Here is a 7,959-nt window from a genome sequence, read left to right on the forward strand (position 1 = left end):
GCGGCTCCGTAGCGGATACAGGCAATGAGGCAGTGATCGCTGAGATCCTGGTTGTAGACAGCGGAGGTGTATTTGGAGGGCCAGTTGGTCAGGATGACGTCAATGAGGGTGCCCTTGTTTACAGAGTTAGGGTTGTACCTGGTGGGTTCCTTGATGATTTGAGTGAGATTGAGGGCATCTAGCTTAGATTGTAGGACTGCCGGGGTGTTAAGCATATCCCAGTTTAGGTCACCTAACAGAACAAACTCTGAAGCTAGATGGGGGGCGATCAATTCACAAATGGTGTCCAGGGCACAGCTGGGAGCTGAGGGGGGTCGGTAGCAGGCGGCAACAGTGAGAGACTTATTTCTGGAGAGAGTAATTTTCAAAATTAGTAGTTCGAACTGTTTGGGTATGGACCTGGAGAGTATGACATTACTTTGCAGGCTATCTCTGCAGTAGACTGCAACTCCTCCCCCTTTGGCAGTTCTATCTTGACGGAAGATGTTATAGTTGGGTATGGAAATCTCAGAATTTTTGGTGGCCTTCCTGAGCCAGGATTCAGACACGGCAAGGACATCAGGGTTAGCAGAGTGTGCTAGAGCAGTGAGTAAGACACACTTAGGGAGGAGGCTTCTGATGTTGACATGCATGAAACCAAGGCTTTTTCGATCACAGAAGTCAACAAATGAGGGTGCCTGGGGACATGCAGGGCCTGGGTTTACCTCCACATCACCCGCGGAACAGAGAAGGAGTAGTATGAGGGTGCGGCTGAAGGCTATCAAAACTGGTCGCCTAGGGCGTTGGGGACAGAGAATAAGAGGAGCAGGTTTCTGGGCATGGTAGAATATATTCAGGGCATAATGCGCAAACAGGGGTATGGTGGGGTGCGGGTACAGCGGAGGTAAGCCCAGGCACTGGGTGATGATGAGAGAGGTTGTATCTCTGGACATGCTGGTTGTAATGGGTGAGGTCACCGCATGTGTGGGGGGTGGGACAAAGGAGGTATCAGGGGTATAAAGAGTGGAACTAGGGGCTCCATTGTAAACTAAAACAATGATAACTAACCTGCACAACAGTATACAAGGCATATTGACATTTGAGAGAGACATACAGCAAGGCATACAGTAATCACAGGTGTTGAATTGGGAGAGCTAGCTAAAACAGTAGGTGAGACAACAACAGCTAATCAGCTAGCGCAACAACAGCAGGTAGAATGGCGATAGATTAGGCAGAGAGGGTCGGATTAACTACACACAGAGCCTAAGTGCGGCTGGGGCCGACAGATAAAAACATAAACAAGCAGAATGGATTACCGTGAATTAATGGACAGTCCAGCCTGCATCAGCTATGTAGCCAAGTGATCAGTGTCCAAGGGGCAGCGGTGGATGGGGCAGGGAAGCTGGACTGGCGAGTGTTATCCAGGTTAGAAAACTAACAATGACTAAAATAGCTTGTAGCCAGTTAGCTGGTTAGCTTCTGAAGGTTCTTGAGTGTGTTCTAAAAATGTAAAGATAATAGCGGTACCGTATCACATTGGGTGAGGCAGGTTACCGGAAGGTATAAACAAATTAAAAATCGAAAAGGGATAGAAAGTAAATATGGGTTCAGTGAGTGTTTGGGACGCGGCGATTCAGATGGTTAGCAGGCCTGTGCTAACAAGCTAACAGTTAGTAGACGGTGCTAAACACGGTAGCAGTTAGCGGACCGGGCTAAACAAGCTAGCAGTTAGCAGGCCGAATTTGCAAGCAAGGAGATAGCAAGGGCTAGAGAGTTAGCCTTTGGGGACGTCGCGATGGGGGGAGTCTGTTTATTCCTCTTCATGCGGTGACATCAATGGACCGGTCGTGGGTCTGGATATTGTAGCCCAGGAGCTCAAAATGTTCCGTTTGCGATGGGAATCCGGGGGTGAAAAATAAAATAAAAGATAGGTCCGTTATGCTCTGGTTAGAGTCGCGTTGTTCGAACTGGCGAGAGCTTTCCGAGCTAAAGGTTAGCTGATGACCGGTTAGCTGACCGGTTAGCTGAAGACCGCTAGCAATGTTTTGCTGAAGCTGGTAGTTAGTTGGCTAGTTGGCTAGCTTCAGTTGAGGGGTTCCAGATCCGAAGTAAATATAAATACTTTAGGAAAAAAAGCTACGTTGGGTGAGGCGGGTTGCAGGAGAGTATTTAGAAGAAGTTGAGGTTCAGCAAAAAAGTTTTAAAGATATGTGAAGAAAAAAAACGAAAACGAAACGAAAACAAACGATATATACAAGGAACACGACAACACGTCCTACTGCTACGCCATCTTGGAACACACACAAGTTCTTCAAAGAACCCTTGGTAAAGGTTATTCAAAGAACCCCTTACAATGGTTCCTCAAAGAAACTTTTGAGGTTAATATTTTTAAACTGCCTGTCCAACCTCCCCCATTTATATAAAAATGTTGACAATATTGATTTAAATAATTGAACGTTTTTTAGTGGCACCACAAATGTGAATTCATATTTACAAAACAATTTATCAAACAAAACACATAAAAAATAGCAATGTTTCTGCAGACATGTCAGAAAATAATAAATAATACATTTACTTTATATAGTGCTTTTCATTAAAATATTGTATATATTTTTATTATAAAATAATGATGTACAATAAAAACAACATACATTAAAAATTAAACATAGGTAAAGTAACAATATTGTAGACTTTTGGGATTTTTTTGCTTTAGTGTGTGTTAGGAAGTTTGCCATCTTTATGACTGGCCCTGGTAACTTATCTCCGACTTCTCTTATCCCCATAACACAGTAACTTAAAAACATACAGTTGAAGTCGGAGTTCTTCACAAATCATGACATTTAATCCTGGTAAAACTTCCCTGTCTTAGGTCAGTTAGGATCACCACTTTATTTTAAGACTGTGAAATGTCAGAATAATTGTAGAGAAATATTTACTTCAGCTTTTATTTCTTTCATCACATTCCCAGTGGGTCAGAAGTTTACATACACTCAATTAGTATTTGGTAGCATTGCCTTTAAATTGTTTAAACTGGGTCAAAACATTCAGGGAGTCTTCCACAAGCTTCCCACAATAAGTTGAGTGAATTTTGACCCATTCCTCCTGACAGAGCTGGTGTATCTGAGTCAGGTTTGTAAGGCCTTCTTGCTCGCACATGCTTTTTCAGTTCTGCCCACACCTTTTCTATAGGATTGAGGTCAGGGCTTTGTGATGGTCACTCCAATACCTTGACTTTGTTGTCCTTAAGCCATTTTGCCACAACTTTGGAAGTATGCTTGGGGTCATTGTTCATTTGGAAGACCCATTTGCGACCAAGCTTTAATTGGGAACAAGATCAGAATGACTGCTATTTTATGGTTGATCCATAAATTAAAACATTATATAAGTAGCCTAGCCTACAAAACTAAAACAATCTATGTGTTTAAATCAAAAGGCCTGATTAAAATGATAATGCAGCCACATCCCGAGTCCCCGGTGCCGACACATTCACAAATCAAAACCGCAAATCAAAACACAATTCTCACATGGAATAATCAGACGCTCCCAATGAGCACAAGCCTACATCTGATCATCTGAAATATTTGAAGTGAAAACTTGGTCTCACAGAGAACATAGAAAAGTATTACCATAGAAAAGTATTACCTACAGCCCTTACAAAAGCATGTTAGCTAGCGTTGAGCTAGCTAACTGTCCTTGCACACACTGTCTGTTTGTCTTTCGGTAAGTGATTATATGTATGTCTGTCTGTCTAAGTATATGTCTTTCACCGATTTACCCATTTTAGATTTATCATCACATTTTTTGCTTTGAATGCAATGTATTTATTTATGCGTCAAATCAATTGACAATATCCAGTCTGTGGAGGTGGGCGAAAGAGGAGTGAGAGAGTCGGGAGGATAGGGAAAGAGAGAAGATAGAGAGAGGAAATAATTAACAGAAGAGAGAGGGAGAGTGTGGAGGGGGTGAAAGAAGTGGGAGGGAGAGAGAAAAGTCAGAGGGAATAAAGAGGAAGTAGAGAGAGTGACAGAGGGAGGCAGATAGAGGAAGGGAGGGAGGAAGATAGAGAGGGTATTAGAGAATAGATAGAGACAGAGATAAACAGATGGATAGAGGGAGAGGGAGAGAGGAAGGGGGAGGGAGGGAGAGAGAGGTAAAGGAAGGAGGTGGAAACAGAGAGAGAGTGAGTCGGTAGGGATAAAGAAAGAGAGGAGCAAGAAAGTGGAAAATAATTAATATAAGTGATAGAGATGGTGAAAGAAGGGGGAGGGAGAAGAGAATGAGGAGATAGAAAGAGACAGAGGGACGCTAAGACAAAGAGATAGTTAAGAAATGTTAGAGAATAGAGAGAAAGAGAAAGAGAGGAGGGGAGGGAGAAAGAAAGAAAATGAGGGAGAGGAGGGTGGAAGGAAGAAAGAGATAGAAGAGAGTGGGAGGACAGCGTGGGGGGAGGGTGGAGGGGTGAAAGAAGAGGTAGGGAGAGAAAGCAAAGGAGGGGGGATAAAGAGGAGGTAGAGAGAGAGAGAGGGTCAAAGAGAGGGAGAGAGAAGGAGGGAGGAATAGAGATAGAAGAGAGGGGGATTAAAAAACAACAAATATGAATGCTTTTGACTTACTGTATGTATCAACTACATCAATCTCATTGAAGGCAATGTCTTCACTTAGGCTTTTATCTAGGCATCAATATTGTGACACTAACCTTCCTCCCATTGAATGCAATGTATTAATGTAGGCAATACAATATGTGATGCCTATCTCTAAGCATCAATATTGTGGCACTAGTCTTCCCCCCATTGAATGCAATGCATTCACATAAGCATCATGTTTCTTGATGAAAAACTGTTTTGCTAAAAAGTATCAGATTGTCGTGCTTCTGCTGATATCAGGCTGTGATGATAGAGTTGAGTAATTACTAAAATATAAGTAGACTTGAATTTCCTTGAGTAATGACCTCCATAACTTATGCAAGATAAAATCAGGGCTCAATCTATGGATCGGCAGGCTGTAAAATAATAATAATGTTTATCAGCAAAATAAATATTTCATAACCCTTGACCCGTTGCACTGGCCTTGCCATCTGTGAAGGAGAGAAGATAAATTATTTGTTTGTTTGGTCTGCAGCCCTGTAGGGGTCCCTGTTATCGGGGCTGTCAAATAGAGATTGTATAGAGGCAGCATGGGGACTCAGACCCAGACAGTGTTGCCTTGTTCAGCAGTGCAGCCGTGAACTGAGGCGGAGAAGGACCACCTGCCTTAGTGATAATTTCTTCTGAAATAATACGTCACGGAGCCTTGAAAAAGGCCTCCACACACTTCAAACCATGATGCTGTCAGTTATCCTGCCAGCCTCAACTTGTTAATCTATATTGAAGAGGAAAATAATGTATTCCTCCGATATGGGCATTTTTATGAACATCTGACTTAAGGTCTGCTAGCAGTGAGATTGTAAATGAGGACAGGTCTTTAATTGGAATACAATGTAGAGTTGATGTTTCAAAACAATCACACATTGTCATGGATTTATAATTAATGCTTTTTACATGACCTGGCATGCACTTACCAAGTGTGATTTGAGGGCTAATAATGTGCTGCTGTGCTTTTGTTAACGCTAGTTGTTTCCTCTATTCGGGTGAATTTAATTGGCTTCCTATGTTTTTCATAGTCATTAAGTCCTGCTTGAACAAGGTTCTGGCCCCACTCTCTGTTGTTTTGAGGAGCACGGTCTATTTTGTCTCCAACAATCAGCAGTGTTGGAAGTGCATTATATGCACTGTCCAACTGTCTGCATTATATGGACTCTTTAAATGTGTTATTTTCAGCCTGCAAAGTTGAAACATGAACAAATTATGTGAAAGTTCTGCAATATTAAAACCACATACTTTTTAAACTTCAGTGCAAATCTAACAAGCACTAAGCCATTAAGAGGCATTTTTTTCCCATTGGTATTTAATAAGAAGCATTTCTACAAAAAAAAGTGCAGCTTCATCCGAGCTTGTTAAGGAAGACTAAATTAACTGTGATGTATTAAAACAGTTGTGATGTTACATTTGCGGCACAGCTAGCTACCTGAAGGCTTTGTTCTGTATAGATTTGTATTTTTTCAGCTTTCCTTTGGGGTGAAAGGGAAAACCGAGAATGCCTTCTGAGAGATATCTTCTTGTTCTGAACCATTACCCCAGATCAAAGGGATGTCCTTGGAAAGTAGTGGTGTGCATTGCCCAGTGAAAGATGATTTATTCTTGATCCATCAATACGATCTGGAGGCTCCGTATGGAGGGTGTGACGCAATTGTGGAGTTCCGGAGGGCAAATCAAGCTCCGTATGGCGATGAGTTGAGGTGTTCAGAGACTTGACTTCAGTGCAGGACAGGATTTGACTAGGAAGACAAAAAAACAATAACACATCACACTACACAGTTAGACAAAAGAGCTAAGATTGAGTTAGTCCAAGCAAGAAGTAAAAACATTTATGTGTAATAACGTGATTGTGTTTGTCTATGTGATTGACTCTACATACAGTAATGAGAGAAAATTGATCGGGGTACTCACAGTGCTTGGAAATGAAACATTCAATGTGCCAGTGGATGAGCGGGCACATGACACGTGGCTTCAGTTCATCTCAGGAGAGACTTGACAATGGTAGTGGAGTGGATCAGGGAACAGGAGGGGACTTAGCTGTAAATTCAAATAGCAGATACATTCCATTACAGCTACGCCATCGTAGGTTTGAACAAGTTTCTCAGTGAAGTTTGCTGTGGAAAATTACATAATTAGTCATGCTATCCCATGTTTTACTGCTCAAAGAATAGTCTCTTGTTATATGCTAGTGTTTTTTTCTAACCTGATACAAACTTCTCTTGGTGTGACTTAGTCATAAGACTGAGCGTACAGCTAAGAGACGTTTGGGTGCAACCGCAGCATGTGAAATCCCATGGGTTTACTATCTAAAGAAAGTCACATGTATGGAACCTTGCAGAAAGGAGTAAAATATAGTGTTTGTTGTTGTGGATGCAGTTAGACGGTTGAGCCCCCGGGCTATCAACCTTGTGCTATCTTAAAGTCTGCACAGACAAATAATGACCTTTTACACACTGCTGACTACCACGTATACAGAAAGGGGTTGTATTTTCTCTAGAAAAGCAGAGACCCGGCTATGTTTGTTAAGCTTTCAACTCTGAACCATTCTCGGTGATGTTGATTGCTTCATTTTTGCAAATCTTATAATAAAGCTGTTGTTGGAAGAATCTACAATCTCTCTCTGCCTCTAGAATTTCCCTGACAAATTGTCGACGAGGATGGACGGCTAACTCCACTTGCTGATTGCTCCCGAGGAGCCCGAGGTTACCTGTGCACAGGGCTGCATTAGAAGTAGCTTAGGGAGCCCACACTCCGACTAAAACGGAGCAGAAAGGGACCCGCCTCAGACCGTCTGGGAGCGTCAGTGAGTGGATATGCTATTCCGAACATGCAGAGTTAAGGGCGAGACTGATTTTATTAAACGCAAACCTTCAATTGGGGAAAGTTAACTTTTAGAAAATAGGTAATGTGTGTTAGAGATACCAGGAGAGAGTCCTGATGAAAGTGATTCCAGAGATGCTATAGAGATAGCAGGACAAAGTCCTGAAGAAATATGCCATGGGTTACGATCGTCGTAAGATGTAAATGCATGAACTACGTCATTCCAAGACAGGGTCCTGAGGTTGAAGTCAAAAATATTCCTACAGGTTAGAAAAACATTGTAAAAGAAAATGAAATAATCAGTGTACTGGTAAAACAGTGGGATAGGATTGGGAGACCAGCTAGAAATGTAATACCTACATGGGAATTTGCTTAAGAGGAACTACCATGTGGGTACAGCATTTAAAATGACATAGAATAATTATATATATAAAAAAATATATAAAAAAGGAAGGAAGACGTTCTCAATAAACAACAGTGTTTGTGTTTGAGTGTTTGTTTATAGTGGAGTTTCACAATGGGAGCC

General features: G+C 41.8%; 1 long non-coding RNA gene across 1 annotated transcript; it reads right to left on the reverse strand.

Annotated features, from left to right (window-relative positions):
- Positions 1-2,566: 2,566 nt before the first annotated feature.
- On the reverse strand, positions 2,567-7,681 carry LOC149975873 (uncharacterized). The gene is made up of 2 exons (XR_016487838.1): positions 6,525-7,681; positions 2,567-6,352 (listed from the first exon to the last, which is right to left on the reverse strand). It is a non-coding gene; the product is annotated as an uncharacterized LOC149975873 (long non-coding RNA).
- Positions 7,682-7,959: the final 278 nt, after the last annotated feature.

Source organism: Oncorhynchus mykiss, chromosome 17, assembly GCF_057628025.1.
Source record: "Oncorhynchus mykiss isolate SJ-2025 chromosome 17, ASM5762802v1, whole genome shotgun sequence".
Classification (NCBI taxonomy): domain Eukaryota; kingdom Metazoa; phylum Chordata; class Actinopteri; order Salmoniformes; family Salmonidae; genus Oncorhynchus; species Oncorhynchus mykiss.